Genomic DNA, 17,551 nt, shown 5'->3' with positions numbered 1-17,551 from the left:
CCAAGATCCCAAGGGAGGGGCCCCCTGGAATCACACACCCGCGCATCACTCGCCGACCCCTTCCCACCGTCTCCAGCCGCGCACGCACCTCTCCCACACCGGGCCCTCCCGCTCAGCGGTCCTTCCGGGCGCGTAGGTCTCCCAGACGGTGTGAGCGCCGGCCACTGAGCCCGCGCGCCCACAAGGCGTGAGCTCCGGAGAGTGCGTGCGCGCGCCCGCAGAGCGTGAGCGCCGGGCAGTGCGTGCGCGCGCCCGGGCCGGGCAGGGGCGTGGACTCCACTCTGAGAGACTGGAGGCTGATGGTGGGTGGAGTTAGTGTTATGAGCGTCTTGGAGGCGGTGGCTGCTTCAGACCTACTGTGTCTCCAGTGAGTCGGCGTCCGAGCTTCCGCGGTGCGACCGGGACCCAGGAGTGAATGAAGAGGATAACCTCTCTGAGGAAGGGCTCGTCGCCGTTCACTCCCACACAGAGCCCCCCTAATTACTTTGGAGGCCCTGCTTTCCAGACGCAAACACAGTTGCTTTACTTGTGAAAAGCTGTTCATTAACAGAAAAGTACTCGTAAGACGCAAATCCCTCCCCCCCCCCCCGCGCCCAAATAACTTATTGAAATTAGTTTTTCTAAACATTTTTTTTGTTGTTCAGTTCAGTTCAGTTGCTCAGTCGTGTCCGACTCTTTGCGACCCCATGAACCGCAGTATGCCAGGCCTCCCTGTCCATCACCAAATCCCGGAGTCCACCCAAACCCATGACTATTGTGTCGGTGATGCCATCCAACCATCTCATCCTCTGTCTTCCCCTTCTCCTCCCACCCTCAATCTTTCCCAGCATCAGGGTCTTTTCAAATGAGTCAGCTCTCTGCATCAGGTGGCCAAAGTATTGGAGTTTCAGCTTCAGGATCAGTCCTTCCAATGAACACCCAGGACTGATCTCCTTTAGGATGGACTGGTTGGATCTCTTTGCAGTCCAAGGGACTCTCAAGAGTCTTCTCCAACACCACAGTTCAAAAGCATCAGTTCTTCTGCACTCAGCTTTCTTTATAGCCCAACTCTCACATCCATACATGACTATTGGGAAAATCATAGCCTTGACTAGACGGACCTTTGTTGGCAAAGTAATGTCTCTGCTTTTTAATATGCTGTCTAGGTTGGTCATATTGTTATTGTAAAATTTAAATAATATAAAAGTTAACATTTTAGCTATATAGTTCAGTGGCATTTAGTATGTTCACATCATTTTGCAACATTACCACTCCAGATACTTACTTTGTTTAAAAGCTTTGTTGAGATATTATTCACATACCATTTGTGGCTCAGCTGGTAAAGAATCCGTCTGCAATGTGGGATCCCTGGGTTGGGAAGATCCCCTGGAGAAGGGAAAGGCTACCCACTCCAGTATTATGGCCGAGAGGATTCCATGCGCCGTTCCATGCGCATTCCATGCGACATGGGTCGCACCGAGTCGGACATGAATGAGCGACTTTCACTATGTTGTACTACAACCATCAAGTGATGCACCCATTTAAAATAAGATGGTTTTTCACAGAGTTATGGAACTCGGTGATCCAGTTATGGGCGGGCATGGCAGTCCACTCCAGTATTCTTGCCTGGAGGATCCCCATGGACAGAGGAGCCTGGTGGCCTGCAGTCTATGGTGTCTCAAAGTGTTGAACACTTCTGAGAGACTAAGCAGAGCAGACACAGCAGTTAGTCCCACATCCTTCTCATCCCTTTTGCTTTTGGCAACTTTTAATCTATCCTAGGGCCTTCCCTGGTGGTTCTAGTGGTAAAGAACCTGCCTACCAACGCAGAAGACAAAAGACAGTTGTGTTCCATGCCTGGGTGGGGAAGATCCCCTGGAGGAGGGCATGGCAACCCACTCCAGTATTCTTGCCTGGAGAATCCCATGGACAGAGGAGCCTGGCAGGCTGCAGTCCATGGGGTCGCTAAGAGTCAGACACAACTGAGCGACTTCACTTTTCACTTTTCATTTTCATGCATTGGAGAAGGAAATGGCAACCCACTCCAGTGTTCTTGCCTGGAGAATCCCAGGGACAGGGGAGCCTGGTGGGCTGCAGTACATAGGGTTGCACAGAGTCAGACATGACTCAAGCGACTTAGCATGCATGCAGGCAACCTATCCTAGATGTTTTGTGTAAATGTAAACATAAATATGTAGTCTTTTGACTTCCTTCACTTAGCATAATGTTCCCAGGGTTCACCCACATTGTATAAACATAATAGCAGGCATCAGCACAGTTGACCCTTGAACAACACGGATTTGAACTTACACATGTACTGTGTGTACTACATGGCCTGCAGTTGGGTAAATCTGGGGAACTAGGGATATAAGGGGCCAACTGTATAGTTATGCAAAGATTTTTGACTTCACAGAGGGACATCACTGAAGGATCAACTGTACTTAGTTCCTTTTTGTTGTTTGTTGTTTAGATATACTGCATTTTATCTATCCATCAATTAATTGACATTAGAGTTGTTTACACTTTTTGGCTGTTATGAGTAATGCTGCTATGAACACTCATATACAAGTTTTTGTATAGATTTAAGTCTTCATTTTTCTTAGTTATATACAGGTGGGGTAGCTGAATCATATTATAATTACATATAATGTTTTGAGAAATTGCCAACTGTTTTCAGACCAGCTATACCATTTTACATTTCCAACAGCAAATGATGGTATTGGATTTCTCCATGTCTTTGTCTCTTGTTATTTGTGTGTTTTTGTAGCTGTTTTTTTGGAATGATATCCTGCTAGTTGTGATGTTTTATTACATCAAAACTTTCCCTGATGGTTAGTGCTATAGAGCATCTTTTAATATACTTGTTGGCCATTTGGAGAAATGTCTGTTTATATCCTTTGGTCACTAAAAATGGATTAGTTGTCTTTTTACTATTGAGTTACAGGAGTTCTTTGTACATTCTGGATAGAAATCTCTCATCAGATATATGATGTGAAAATATTACCTCCCACTTTGTAGATTGAATTTTCACTTTTTATTGGTATTGGTTGCAGCATAAAACTTGAAAATTTTGAAGAAGTCCAATGTATCTTCTTTTCACTCTGTTGCTTGTGCTTTGAGTGTCATATCTAAGAAACCATTGCCTAACTCAAGACCAGGAATATGTACTACTCTTTCTCCATAAGTTTTACAGTTTTAACTTTTCCTTTTAGGTTTGTGGTCATTTTGAATAAGTTTTTGTGTATGGTGTTAGGTAGGTATCCAAATCCACTCTTTTGATTTTTTGTTTTGTTTTTGCCATTCCATGTGGCTTGTGGGATCTTAGTTCACCAACCTGGGATTGACAACTCCGTTCTTTTGTATGTGGATATCCAGGTGTCACAGAACCATCTATTGGAAAGATTTTTTTTTCACCATCAAGTTGCCTTGACACTCTTGTTGAAAATCAGTTGACTTTAAATATAAGGATTTATTTCTGTAGTCTCAAGTCTATTCCAATGATGTGTATGTCTAGCCTTATGTCGTACCAGACTGTCTTGATTAGCATAGCTTTGTAATAAGCTGTGAAATCAGGAAGTGTTAGTCCTTCTATTCTGTTCCTTGTTAAGACTGGCTTGGCCATTCTGGGTCCCTTGCATTTCCATATAATCTTTAGGATTAGTTTATCAATTTCTGCAAAAACAAAAAGAAACACACACACTCCTGGGATTTTGATAGGAATTTTGTTGAATTTGTACACCTATTTAGGGAATATTGCCATCTTAATAGTATTAAGTCTTCCAATCCATGAATATGGGATATCTTTCCATTATATAGGCCTTCTTTAATTTCTATGATTTTTATAGTTACCACTATTCATGTCTTGCACTGTTTATTAATTTTGTTCCTAAATATTTTATTCCTTTTGATGCTATTTAAATGGAATTGTTATTTTAAATATTTTCAGGTTATTCATAATCAATGTATAGAAATAAATTTTATCATTTGGTTTTATTTGTTATTCCAGTTTTATTGAGCTGTAACTGACATACAGCATTGTATAAGTTTAAAGTGTACAGCATAATGATTTGACTTGTGTACATCATGAAATGATTATCACAGTAAGGTTGGTGACAATCCATTATCTTATATAGATAAAAAAGAAAAGAAAGAAAAAATATTTTCCCCTGATGAGACCTCTTAGTATTTACACTCTTAACAACCTTCATATATAATTTATAGCTGTGTTTATTATATTAATCATATTGTACATCTGTAGTACTTTTTAATCCTTGTTATGCAGTTTTATTTATTTATTTGGCTATGCTAGATCCTTGTTGCTGCATAGGCTTTTCTTCAGTTGTGGCAAGCAGGGGCCACTCTAGTTGTGGCGTATGGGCTTCGCATTGCAGCACCTTCTCCTGTTGTGGAGCACAGGCTCTGGAGCGTTTGGGCTTCAGTAGACACAGCTCCAGGACTCCAGAACACAGTCTCAGTGGTTTGGGATGGAGTGGGTGTGGCTCCAGGACTCCAGAACACAAGCTCAGTAGTTGTGGCATATGGGCTTAGTTGTCCCAGGCATGACGGATCTTCCTGGACCAGGGAACGAGCTTGTGTCTCCAGCATTGGCAGGTGGATTCTTTACCACTGAACCACCAGGGAAGCCTCACTTACTTCAGTTCAGTTCAGTTCAGTCACTCAGTTTTGTCTGACTCTTTGCAACCCCGTGGACTGCAGCACGCCAGGCCTCCCTGTCCATCACCAACTCCCGGAGTTTACTCAAACTCAAATCTGTTGAGTTGGTGATGCCATCCAACCATCTCATTCTCTGTCGTCCCCTTCTCCAGCCTTCAATATTTCCCAGCATCAGGTCTTTTCCAATGAATCAGTTCTTCGCATCAGGTAGCCAAAGTATTGGAGCTTCAGCTTCAGCATCAGTCCTTCCAATGAATATTCAGGATTTATTTCCTTTAGGATTGACTGGTTTGATCTCCTTGCAGTCCAAGGGACTCTCAAGAGTCTCCTCCAACACCACAGGTCAAAAGCATCAATTCTTCAGTGCTCAGCAAAGCTCAGCCCACTTACTTAAAACAGAAAATGTGTACCTTTTGACCACCTTCTTATAGTTCTCCTTCCCTCATCCCCCCACCTATAGTAAAGCACAAATCTTCTCTTTTTCTGTGAATTTTTTGTTTTTTGAAGCATAATTGACCCACAACACTATGTTGGTTCCTGGTGCATAACATAGTGGTTTGATATTTCTATACATTACAAATTACAGTTGATTTTTGTATAGTGATCTTGTACTCTTTGGGCTTCCCAGGTGGTGCTTGTGGTAAAGTACCTGCCTACCAATGCAGGAGACATAAGAGATGTGGATCTGATCCTTGGGTCGGAAGATCCCCTGGAGGAGGGCATGGCAACCCACTCCAGTATTCTTATCTTGAGAATCCCATGGACAGAGAAGCTTGGTGGGCTACAGTCCGTAGGGTTGCAAAGAGTCAGAGATGTGTGAAGTGACTTAACACATACTCTGCAACCTTGCTAAATCATTTATTATTTTGAATGGTTTTTTTAGTGGATTCCTTGAGATATTCTGCATATAAGATCATGTCATCTGCAAACAGGGACAGTTTATTTATTCCCTTCCAATCTAGATGCTTTTTATTTCTTCGTTGTCTAACTGCCCTGGCTAAAACATCTAGTACAGTGTAAAATAGAAGTGGCAGGAGTAGACATTTTGTCTTGTTCCTTATCCTAGGAGGTAAGAATTCAGACTTTCACTATTCAATATCATGTTTACTGTGGGTTTTTCACAGATGCCCTTTATGAGGTTAAGGAAATTCATTTCTATTCCTACTTTGTTGCGTGGTTGTTTATTTTTTAGTATTTATTCATTTTGGATGCATTGCATCATTGTTGCCATGCACAGGCTTTCTGTAGTTGTGGTGCATAGGCCTCTAGTTGTTATAGCTTCTCGCGTTGTGGAGCATGGACTCTAGGGTTCGCAGGCTTCAGTAGTTGCAGCACACGGGCCCTGTTGCCCTGTGGCAGGTGGGATCTTCCCAGAGCAGGGCTCTAAGTGGTGTCCCTTATATTGCAAGGTAAATTCTTAACCACTGGACCAGCAGGGAAGCCCTGTTTGTTTTAATCATGAAATGCTGTTTGGTTTTTCCAAGTGCTTTTTCTATTGAGATGATCATATGGGTTTTGTACTTTATTCTGCTAATATGGTGTACTACACTGATTTTTGTATGTTAAACCAATCTTATCTGCATCCTGAGAAATCTGTATGCAGGTCAAGAAGCAACAATTAGAAATGGACATGGAACAACAGACTGGTTCCAAATCAGGAAAGGAGTACGTCAAGGCTGTATATTGTCACCCTGCTTATTTAACTTATATGCAGAGTACATCACGTGCTATGCTGGGCTAGATGAACCGCAAGCTGGAATCAAGATTGCTGGGAGAAATATCAATAACCTCAGGTATCCCGATGACACCACCCTTATGGCAGAAAGTGAAGAAGAACTAAAGAGCCTCTTGATAAAAGTGAAAGAATAGACTGAAAAAGTTGGCTAAAAACTCAACATTCAGAAAAGTAAGATCATGGCATCTGGTCCCATCACTTCATGGCAAATAGATGGGGAAACAATGGAAACATTGACAGACTATTTTTTTCGGCTCCAATATCACTGCAGATGGTGACTGCAGCCATGAAATTAAAAGACGCTTACTCCTTGAAAGAAAAGTTATGACCAACCTAGATAGCATATTAAAAAGCAGAGACATTACTTTGCTGACAAAGGTCCATGTAGTCAAAGCTATGGTTTTTCCGGTAGTCATGTATGGATGTGAGAGTTGGACTGTAAAGAAAGCTGAGTGCTGAAAAATTGATGCTTTTGACCTGTCGTGTTGGAGGAGACTCTTGAGAGTCCCTTGGACTGCAAGGAGATCCAACCAGTCCATCCTAAAGGAAATCAGTCCTGAGTATTCATTGGAAGGACTGATGCTGAAGGTGAAACTCCAATACTTTGGCCACCTGATATGAATAACGGACTCATTGGAAAAGACCCTAACTCTGGGAAAGATTGAAGGCTGGAGGAGAAGGGGATGATAGAGGATGAGAAGATTGGATGGCATCACTGACTCAACGGACATGAGTTTGAGCAAGCTCCAGGAGTTGGTGATGGACAGGGAGGCCTGGGAGGTGTGCTGCAGTCTTTGGGTTCGCAAAGAGTCACACGTGACTGAGCAACTGAACTGAAAACAACCTTGCATTCCTAGAATAAATCTTATTTAAGTACTAGTATTAGTCTCTCAGTCATGTCTGACTCTTTGCAACCCCATGCACTGTAGCCCGCCAGGCTTCTCTGTCTATAGGATTGTTTAACCTATATGCTGAGCACATCATGAGAAATGCCTGGGCTGGATGAGTTACAAGCTGGAATCAAGATAAGCAGGAGAAACATCAACAACCTCAGATATGCAGATGTTGCCACTCTAACGGCAGAAAGCAAAGAGGAACTAAAGAGCTTCTTGATTAGGGTGAAGGAGGAGAGTGAAAGAGCCGGCTTCAGACTGAAAAAACTAAACTGAAAAAAGCTAAACTAAGCTAGACTAAAAAAGCTGGCTTAGTTAAAAAAACTAAGATCATGGCATCTGGCCCCATTACTCCATGGCAAATAGAGGGGGGGAAAAGGTGGAAGTAGTGACAGATTTCCTCTTCTGGGGCTCCAAAGTCACTGTGGATGGTGACTGAAGCCATGAAATCAGAAGACAATTGCTTCTTGGCAGGAAAGCAATGAGAAAGCTAGACAATGTGTTGAAGAGCAGAGACACTACTCTGCTGGCAAAGGTCCGTATAGTCAAGGCTATGGTCTTCCCATGTGAGAAGACCTGTGAGACCTGGACTGTAAAGAAAGCAGAACACCAAAGAATTGATGCTTTTGAACTATGGTGCTTGAGAAGATTCCTGAAAGTCCCTTGGACAGCATGGAGATCAAACCAGGCAATCTTAAGGGAGACAAACCCTGAATATTCACTGGAAGGACTGATGCTGCAGCTGATGCTCCAGTATTTTGGTCACCTGATATGAACAGGAAACTATTGGAAAAGTCCCTGATGCTGGGAAAGATTGAGGGCAGAAGAAGAGGGTGTCAGAGAATGAGATTGCTGGATGGCATCACCAGTGCAGTGAACATCAACTTGGGCAAACTCTGGGAGATGGTGAGGGACAGGGAGGCCTGGCATCTGCAGTCCATGGGGTCATGAAGAGTCAGACATGAATGGGCAACTGAACAACTCAGTCGTGTCCAACACTTTGCGACCCATGTACTGTAGCCCTCCAGGCTCCTCTGTCTGTGGGATTTCCCAGGCAAGAATAGTGGACTGGGTTGCCATTTCCTTCTCCAGGGGATCTTTCTGACCCAGGGATTGAACATAGGTCTCCTGCATTGCAGGCAGATTCTTTTATCTTCTGAGCCACCAGGGAAGCTAAGTCCTATTTGGTCTCAGTAGTTTTTCAAAATATGTTGCTGAATTTGGTTTGCTAGTATTTTATTGAAGGTTTTGTGTCTATAACTCACAAAGGATATTGGTCTGTAGTTTTCTTGCAGTATCTTTGTCTGATTTCGGTATAGGGGTGAAAGGTTGTTGCTGAATCACACAAAGACGCTGGGATTCTTGGCCCCTGGAGGAGAAGAATTCAATCCGGGGCCAGAGACGAGGCTTGATCACTCAGAGCTTTTGTGTAATAAAGTTTTATTAAAGTATAAAGGAGATAGACAAAGCTTCTGACATAGGCATCAGAAGGGGGCAGAAAGAGTACCCCCCTGCTAGTCTTCAGCTGGATGTTATATAGTCACTAGCAGTCTGTTAATGAAAGAAAGGAATGTCTTAAAACTCAGAATGGCACCAGGCCCCTCACCCATAACATGCATTTTGGGATAATCTTGGCACCAACTGGTTCATCCTGGGCCATAGAATGATTAACTTGAATCTTGAAGAAGGGCCGATCACCATACAAATAGTTTTGTTTACATAGATTAGGGGAACAGTATCTGAGTATAACATACTAGTTTGTCAAGTAGGTTCTGAGCCAAGAGGCTGAACCGACTTGAAGACAGAGTTTGGGGTAAATGCATAGTACATTAGCATAGCTTAAGACAAACATTTCCATAAGGAAAAGGCATTGGTTAACTTCAGGTGAAACCAGGTGTCATTATGGCAACACAGTATTTTAAGAGAAACCTCTTTTTAAATTTGAATAGAGAAGGAAAAAATAATCGCTAGTTTGTTTCCTCCTGCTGCTTAAGAGAGAGAAAAATGTCTGACACTTGCAGGCTATTGTCTCCATTTGGAGACCCCTGGCCTTCCTGCCTGTTACCCTCTCATTCCCCCCTTTTCTTTTAGGAGAATTATGTTGCCTAGGGAAAAGGGGCGTTGTTCTCGTTCATAACTGCTTCCGAGCTGACAAGGAGCGTCGTCCCTAAATTGGTGAGGCAACATATTCTCCTAATTCTCATATTGAGGATATCTGATCCAGGGGCCCCAAATAGTAGTTGGAGGAAGGTGCAGCAGTAGCAGGATTTTGAGCAACCATTTGTAACTTAAAAGCTTTTATGTGGCTAGAAACAAATCTAGTTACACAGTTACAGATGTAAGGTAACATAGTCATTAAAACAAGTTAAAATCAAAATTAAAAGTCACATTATGTCCATAGTTAAAGTGCAACGTGTTGCACCAGTCCATTTTAGGGTTGGTAGATGTCATCAGATGAAGAGGCATCACATGTGATTGTTGTCGAAGGTATTCACAGACTTATTCACAGACTTGGAGAAAGTCTTTTCCTTAAAGTGGAGATGTCCACCATGGGAAGCCTTCCACTGATGAAGAGGGGAGTGTTCCACAGACCCAGCAGTTAGACCGATTGTGGAATGCAGCATAGGAGTGAACCCAGGACAGGAAGGCATTGTCTTGAGGATCAAACGGCACACTCAGGATTTTTGGAGTCAGCAGAAGTAGGCTCACGTAGATTTTCAGGCCTATCTGAAAAGTACAAAGTCAGAGCATAGAAAGTCAAGACATAAAATGAAGTCACTTAGTTTTGGTCAGGGTGCCACCTCTTAACTCGAGTGTGATGTACCCACGAATCAATTCCTGGCACTTTGACAACTGTGGGAAAAGAAAGAATAACCTGGTAAGGGCCTTCCCAGAGGGGCTCGAGGGATGGGCCCTCAGATCCCAATGTTTTTATGAGGACCTCGGTTCCTGGCTCAAATAGAGGCTTGCTTGACTCAGAGGCTGGGTCAGGAGTCGTCTCCCGGAGTTCTGTTAATGCCTGTTGAAAAGCTGAGAGCTGAGTTACATAACTAGTTAATTCCAAGGCTTTGGGGTCTATAAGAATGTCTGTGCGTAAAGGCCTTCCATAAATGCATTTAAAGGGGGACGGTCCCTCCTTTTTTGGGGCAGTTCAAGCCCTCATTAAAGCTATGGGTAGGACTTTAATCCAATTGTCCTGCGTCTCTTGAGTTAATTTTCGCAGATGTCTTTTGATAATGTCATTACCTTTTTCAACCTTTCCTGAGGATTGGGGTCTCCAGGAACAGTGTAAGTGATATTCTATTCCTAGAGTTTTAGACACCCCCCTGAGTTACAGCAGCTTTAAAGGTGGAGCCACTGTCACTCTGAAGGCTCTGTGGCAGCCCAAACCTGGGGATAACTTCATGGATTAAAATCTTTATAACCTCCTTATCCTGTTCACTATGACAGGGAAAAGCCTCAATCCATCCAGTAAAAGTATCTACCCAAACTTGTAAGCAAGAATATCCATTGGCTTTTGGCATATGAGTAAAATCAATTTCCCAGTCCTCTCCAGGATACTTCCCACTTCGTTGTAATCCAGATTTTGCTAGCTTTTCAGTCTTTGGGTTATTTTTCTGACAAACCTCACACCTTTTGATAATATTTTTTTAAGTTTTTATTACATTTTTACCTTCAAACAAATGAGAAGCCATTTAGTAAGTACTCTCTGCAACCCAAATGAAAACTCTGATGTGAATCCTTAAGAATTTTCTACTGAGCATTTTCAGGAATTATTAATCGTCCATCCTCGGACTGTAACCATCCTTTATCAGTAATCTTTGTTCCTCTTTTTTCGTATCTTTCTAATTCTTCCTCAGTATGTTGTGGTTTTTTCTGTTCTACAGGACCTGTCCGGATCAAAGGTGTCTGCAGTGAAGGGGTTTCATAAAGTGTCGCTTTTCTGGCTTGACCGTCAGCCAACTGATTACCTTTGGCTACTTTACTCCCATCCCTGTTGTGCCCTTTTCAATGCATAACAGCTACTTCTTTAGGACAATATATAGCAGTTAAAAGTCTCTTGATCTCTCTGAAATGCTTAATAGGTTTTCCTGTTGCTGTTTTAAACTTTCTTTCCATATTGCAGCATGAACATGTAAAGTCAAATAAGCATACTTAGAATCTGTGTAGATTTTACCCGCTGCCCTTTGCTTAACTCTAGAGCTCGGGTGAGAGCCACAAGCTCTGCTAACTGAGCACTGGTTCCCTGGGGGAGAGATTTTTCTTCCAAAACCTGTTCAGCAGTCACCATGGCGTAACCTGCTTTACGCTTTCCATCCCGAACAAAAGAACTGCCGTCTGTAAATATTTCCATGTCAGGATTTTCTAATGGGGTATCCATTAGATCCTCCCGAGCTGCATAGTTAGGAATTGGGAACAATTGTGATCGGGTGTTTCATTTTCCTTTTCAGGAAGGAAAGTGGCAGGCTTTAAATTTCCACAAACTCTGAGCTTAGTTACAGGTCTTTCTAACAACAATGACTGATATTTAGGAAGCCTACTGTCTGTCATCCAAATATTAACCTTAGAATTTAAGATTCCACTCACATCATGAGAAGTCAGTACAGTAAGTTTTCGTCCATTAATTATTTTTAAAGCTTCAGGTGTTAATAAAGCTGCTGCCACAATTACTCTTAGGCAGTGGGGCCACCCACGTGAAATTACATCTAATTCTCTGCTTAGATAAGCAATAGGTTGCTGGTGAGGCCCTCGGGTTTGTGTCAAAACTCCCAAGGTCATACCTTTTCTTTCAGTGACAAACAAATTAAATTCTGACCCTGTGGGCAAGCTCAGAGCTGGAGCTTGCAGGAAAGCAGTCTGAAGAACCTTAAAAGCCTTTAGAGTTTCTGGAGACCAAACCAATTTGTCAGTTTGGGCCTGTTGAGTTTCAGCTATAAGTTTATATAAAGACCAGGCAAGTTCTCCATAACCCGGAATCCAAATGCAACAGTAACCTGTGATTCCCCAAAATCCTCTCAATTGTCTTAAAGTCATAGGTAGGGGGTGATTTAGTATAGGTTTAATTCTCTCAGGGCCTATGGCCCTAGTCCCTTCTGATAAGGTTAGGCCGGGCTATCAAACCGATTGTTGACACAGCTGAGCCTTTTCTCTTGATGCCTTGTAACCACAGCCTGCCAGAAAGTTTAAGAAATCTTCTGAGGCTCCCAAACAAGCTTCCTCTGTCTCAGCACAGAGCAAAATATCATCTACATATTTTAACACCACCGCTTTAGAGCTATTAAAGTTTTGTAGATCCAGTGACAAACTTTGTCCAAATAAGTGAGGACAGTCACGAAATCCCTGGGGCAAAACTGTCCAGATTAACTGAGAAGCTGGATGCGTAGGGTCTTCAAAGGCAAATAGAAATTGACTTTCTTTCACCAAAGGCACTGAATAGAAGGCATCTTTCAAATCAATTACTGAGAAATATTTGGCTCCTTCAGGAATTTCAGACCATAGAGTATAAGGATTAGGCACCACAGGGTGTAAAGGAACTACAGCCTCGTTTATTATACGTAAATCTTGAACTAGTCTCCATTTACCATTTGATTTCTTTATACCCTAAATAGGAGTGTTGCAAGGACTGTTACAGGGAATTAGTAGTCCCTGCTCCTTTAAATTTTTGATGATGGATTTTAACCCTTCCTTAACCTCAGGTTTCAGTGGATACTGCTTCTTATGTGGAAATAAGTGAGGGTCTTTGAGTTTGACAACTACAGGAATAGCATTTTGTGCTTGACCCACAGATTTTCCATCAGCCCATATTCTAGGATTTATATTTTGTTCAGCTAAAGGGAGAGAAACGGAGGGCTCCATATTCATGAAAACAGAGACATAGACCCTGCTCAGTGTATCCCTCCCCAAAAGGGTGAGGGAGATTCTGGCACGATCAGAAACTCGTGTGAAAATAGCACAGAATCCCAGTTGCAAGATAAAGAATAACTGAAATAATACCTTTTGGCTCGTCCAGATAGTCCCATTACGGAAGCGGATCGGGAAGAAAGTGGGCCAGGGGCTTCAGTAAGCACACAGTAAGTTGCCCCAATATCTAAAAGGAAATCGACGGATTGGACCCCCACAATTAGTAATACCTGGGGTTCCTCAGGTGTAATTAGGACAGGAGCTTGTGTGGGGACCCCAGGGCACCTTCAGTCCTGATTGTCTTGAGAGTCCGACTCTGGAGACCTATGCCTCTGGGGGCAGTCTCTCTTCCAGTGTGGTCCTTTGCAGACCAGACATGGAGCCGGGGGCGGCTTAGATGCCTGAGGGCAATCCCTCTTGAGGTGCCTCTCCTTTCCACAGTAATAGCAAGCCCATCCCTTTTCACCTAGGTCCCTCTGGGCATCTTTCTCAGGCTGTTTAAGAAAGTTTTTCTTAGCCATTGCAAAGGCTTCCACCTTTTCCATTGTCTTTTTTTGCCTTTCTTTCTTTTCCTCATATTCCCTACCATGATAGACTGTCTGAGCCAGTTGTAACAGAGTATCTAAAGACTGATTTGGTCCATACGCCCATTTTAATAGCTTACGGCGGATATCTGGAGCCGACTGAGTGAGAAATCTTTTAAGATCACTTTTTCTTGTTCTTTACAGAACCAGTCTAATTGTAAAACAGTATTATACTTAAGAGACCCTCCAACTGGCCACCATTCGTCGTCCTCCAATGGATACCGTGGCCATGCAGTATCACATTGGAAGACCAGGTGTGTCTTCTTTAAGCCTTGGGGATCAAATCTATCCCAGTTTTTCAGGATACAGTTCAAAGGAGTGGGGCCAGAATTGTTAGCTCCCATCTGTAAGAGAGAAAAAAAGCGATCAGCACCATTTTTCTACCAGAGGCGTCCCTCCCTGCTCTAGATGGGGGTGTAGACAGACTTTACACCAAAAGCTTTTCCTTCCTGGTTGGACTTAGTCTGTCCCTTACCGACGCAGGCGCCGTCCTCGTCCCTCCTGGTTCTACCACCGAGATGGGGTGAGGATGTACCAGGGGTAGACCTGATAGCATCTCTACCTGACGTCCAGCTCTTCACCATTAACCTTGCTTGCCTCTGATGTTACCCGGGGTGAATCAGAGTAACCTTCTGGAATGCCTCCCAAGCTAAGACTGCTGGGGGAAACAGTCATCACCTGAGTGCCTATGCACAACCCTGAGTATATTCCTGACCACAATAAGACCGATATGAACATAAAGCTGAGATGTTCTTTCCAAGCATCACCACACCAGTATAAGAGCCTCCTCTGGTCCACTAAGAGCCAGTGTTACCAAAGGAAAAAAACCCATTGTAGTCCCAATCTGAGTAACCTTTAACCTCTGAGATGTTTTTGGAGCTAGAGATCCATCTAGTTTCTGAACTTCCAATTCTTAGTGAGGCTAGGCACTTTCTTGATTACCAATCCAAGTTTGGGACCTAAGCCACAGTACACAGTAACGGTATAGATCACAAGTCCCTTGAAAGTCTATGATCCGATAGATTAGGTTAGTACTGCTAATTCCCAAGGAGTTATGAAATGGTCAAAGAGACCAAAAAGATTGACCGAGAAAGGAGAGTTCGGTCCACACGCTTTGCCCATTTCTGGTCGGTTCCCGAAGGAGACATTGGGTGCCTCTTGGGATTGGCAGGTTGGTATAAACCCCTGACAGGTTTCTGCCATAAGCCGTATGAGATCACGGTGGAACCGCAGAGCAGGGCTCCTCACTTGCTTCACGCAGGGCATGTCATTCATTCTCACAAGCACATGGTAGCGTTAGTAAAGCACAGCAGGTGTTCGCTAAGAGAACAAAGAACTAAAGCTCCAAGCATCCTTACCTTGTCCTGAAGGATCCCGGATGAGCCCCCAAGATGAAAGGTTGTTGTTGAATCACGCAAAGACGCCGGGATTCTTGGTCCCTGGAGGAGAAGAATTCAATCCGGGGCCAGAGACGAGGCTTGATCACTCAGAGCTTTTGTGTAATAAAGTTTTATTAAAGTATAAAGGAGATAGACAAAGCTTCTGACATAGGCATCAGAAGGGGGCAGAAAGAGTACCCCCCTGCTAGTCTTCAGCTGGATGTTATATAGTCACTAGCAGTCTGTTAATGAAAGAAAGGAATGTCTTAAAACTCAGAATGGCACCAGGCCCCTCACCCATAACATGCATTTTGGGATAATCTTGGCACCAACTGGTTCATCCTGGGCCATAGAATGATTAACTTGAATCTTGAAGAAGGGCCGATCACCATACAAATAGTTTTGTTTACATAGATTAGGGGAACAATATCTGAGTATAACATACTAGTTTGTCAAGTAGGTTCTGAGCCAAGAGGCTGAACCGACTTGAAGACAGAGTTTGGGGTAAATGCATAGTACATTAGCATAGCTTAAGACAAACATTTCCATAAGGAAAAGGCATTGGTTAACTTCAGGTGAAACCAGGTGTCATTATGGCAACACAGTATTTTAAGAGAAACCTCTTTTTAAATTTGAATAGAGAAGGAAAAAATAATCGCTAGTTTGTTTCCTCCTGCTGCTTAAGAGAGAGAAAAATGTCTGACACTTGCAGGCTATTTTCTCCGTTTGGAGACCCCTGGCCTTCCTGCCTGTTACCCTCTCAGGGGCCTCATGGAATGAGTTGATAAGTCACTAGTCCAGCCAAGAAAAATCGATTATTTGACCAAAGCTCTCCATTTCTCCTTTCATTTCCTCTAAAAATATCTAATCATTAAGAAGATGGAAATAAATAGGCTAAATCATCTCTGAGTTAATCAGACATCTTGAATTATATTTTATCTTTAGAAACTGAATTCTTCATTTTAAAAATGACTAAACATAAGCATTAAAAAACGCAGTCTGGAATTCTCAAGAAAGGGCAAGACAGATGTTTAGTGGGAAAAGATGTTCCTATGTCTCCTAATTGGGAAAGGATACACATGGCCAAACAGAGCCCTCATTCCTGTGGAGCAACTGTCTTGAGTTGAAAAGAAGGCAGTTTGACAGAACTAATTGTTACTAATAAAAAATTATTGAAGAGCCTTATTACTCTTCTAGAAGGATTTGCATTTTTAAAAGAAGAAATGTTTTAAATCAAGTGTAAGACAATGTTAAAGTGAGACTTTCTCTCAAATTTCAGCAGAGGCCCCAAGTTGAAGATAAATGTACACTAGACTAATAGCAAGAATAAATAACAGCTAAGGTAGGAAACTTCTTAGAACTGCCTGAAACTGAAAGAGGAGAGTAGAGTTTTAGTAGAGTAGAATAGAGTGGAGACTGAAAGAGGACGTAATGTTTTACTATTCTATCTCTAGGTCATAAAAAGGCTCTTGAGAAAGCATTGCCTTGCAAAATGGGTTTATTCAGGAATAGCAAAATCTGCGATTTAAAACAGGCAATCAATGGCAAAAGACAAGTCCACAGAACAAAAGAGAAGAATCTCTTTTATAGAGGAGAAGGGAGAGATAAAGGTGAAAGAGGAATGAAGAAGCTGGCTTAATACTCAGAACATTCAAGAAACTAAGATCATGGCATTCAGTCCCGTCACTTCATGGCAAATAGATGGGGAAACAATGGAAACTATGACAGACATTATTTCCTTGAGCTCCAAAATCACTGCGGACAGCAACTGCAGCCATGAAATTAAAAGACACTTGCTCCTTGGAAGAAAAGCTATGACAAACCTAGGCAGCGTTATTAAAAAGCAGAGACATTACTTTGTTGACAAAGGTCCCTATAGTCAAAGATACGGTTTTTCCAGCAGTCGTGTACTGATGTGAGAGTTAAGACCATAAAGAAGGTTGAGTGCTGAAGAATTGATGCTTTTGAACTGTGGTGTTGGAGAAGACTCTTGAGAGTCCCTTAGACTGCAAGGAGATCAAATTCTAAAGGAAATCAATTCTAAAGGAAATCAACCCTGAATATTCATTGGAAGGACTGATGCTGAAGCTCCTATACTTTGACCACCTGATGAGAAGAGCAGGTTCATTGGAAAAGACTCTCTTGCTGGGAAAGATTGAAGGCTGGAGGAGCAGGGGAGGACAGAGGTCAAGATGGTTGGATGGCATCACCGACTCAATGGACATGAGTTTGAGCAAACCCTGGGAGATGGTGAAGGACGGTGCAGCCTGACATGCTGCAGTCCGTGAGGCCGCAGAGTCAGACACGACTGAGCAACTGAACAACAAAGGGGGAGCTGGGCATGGCTTGTAATAAAGAGTCCATTGGAGGGAACCTGGATTTGGAAGTAGAGGCTTCCTATTAGCT

The 17,551-nt window shown here is 42.8% G+C and overlaps 1 protein-coding gene across 1 annotated transcript in view; it reads left to right on the top strand.

Moving 5' to 3' along the window:
- The first annotated feature begins 258 nt into the window (after nucleotides 1-258).
- LOC515578 (uncharacterized) overlaps nucleotides 259-17,551 on the top strand; it is a 32,407-nt gene continuing 15,114 nt past the window's right edge. Inside the window, exon 1 of the mRNA XM_005223930.5 lies at nucleotides 259-560. The gene's annotated coding sequence lies outside the window, so the exon portion shown is untranslated. The remainder of the gene's footprint in view (nucleotides 561-17,551) is intronic.

Source organism: Bos taurus, chromosome 24 (assembly GCF_002263795.3).
Source record: "Bos taurus isolate L1 Dominette 01449 registration number 42190680 breed Hereford chromosome 24, ARS-UCD2.0, whole genome shotgun sequence".
Classification (NCBI taxonomy): Eukaryota; Metazoa; Chordata; class Mammalia; order Artiodactyla; family Bovidae; genus Bos; species Bos taurus.
This window is presented reverse-complemented; position numbering and strand designations above follow the sequence as displayed.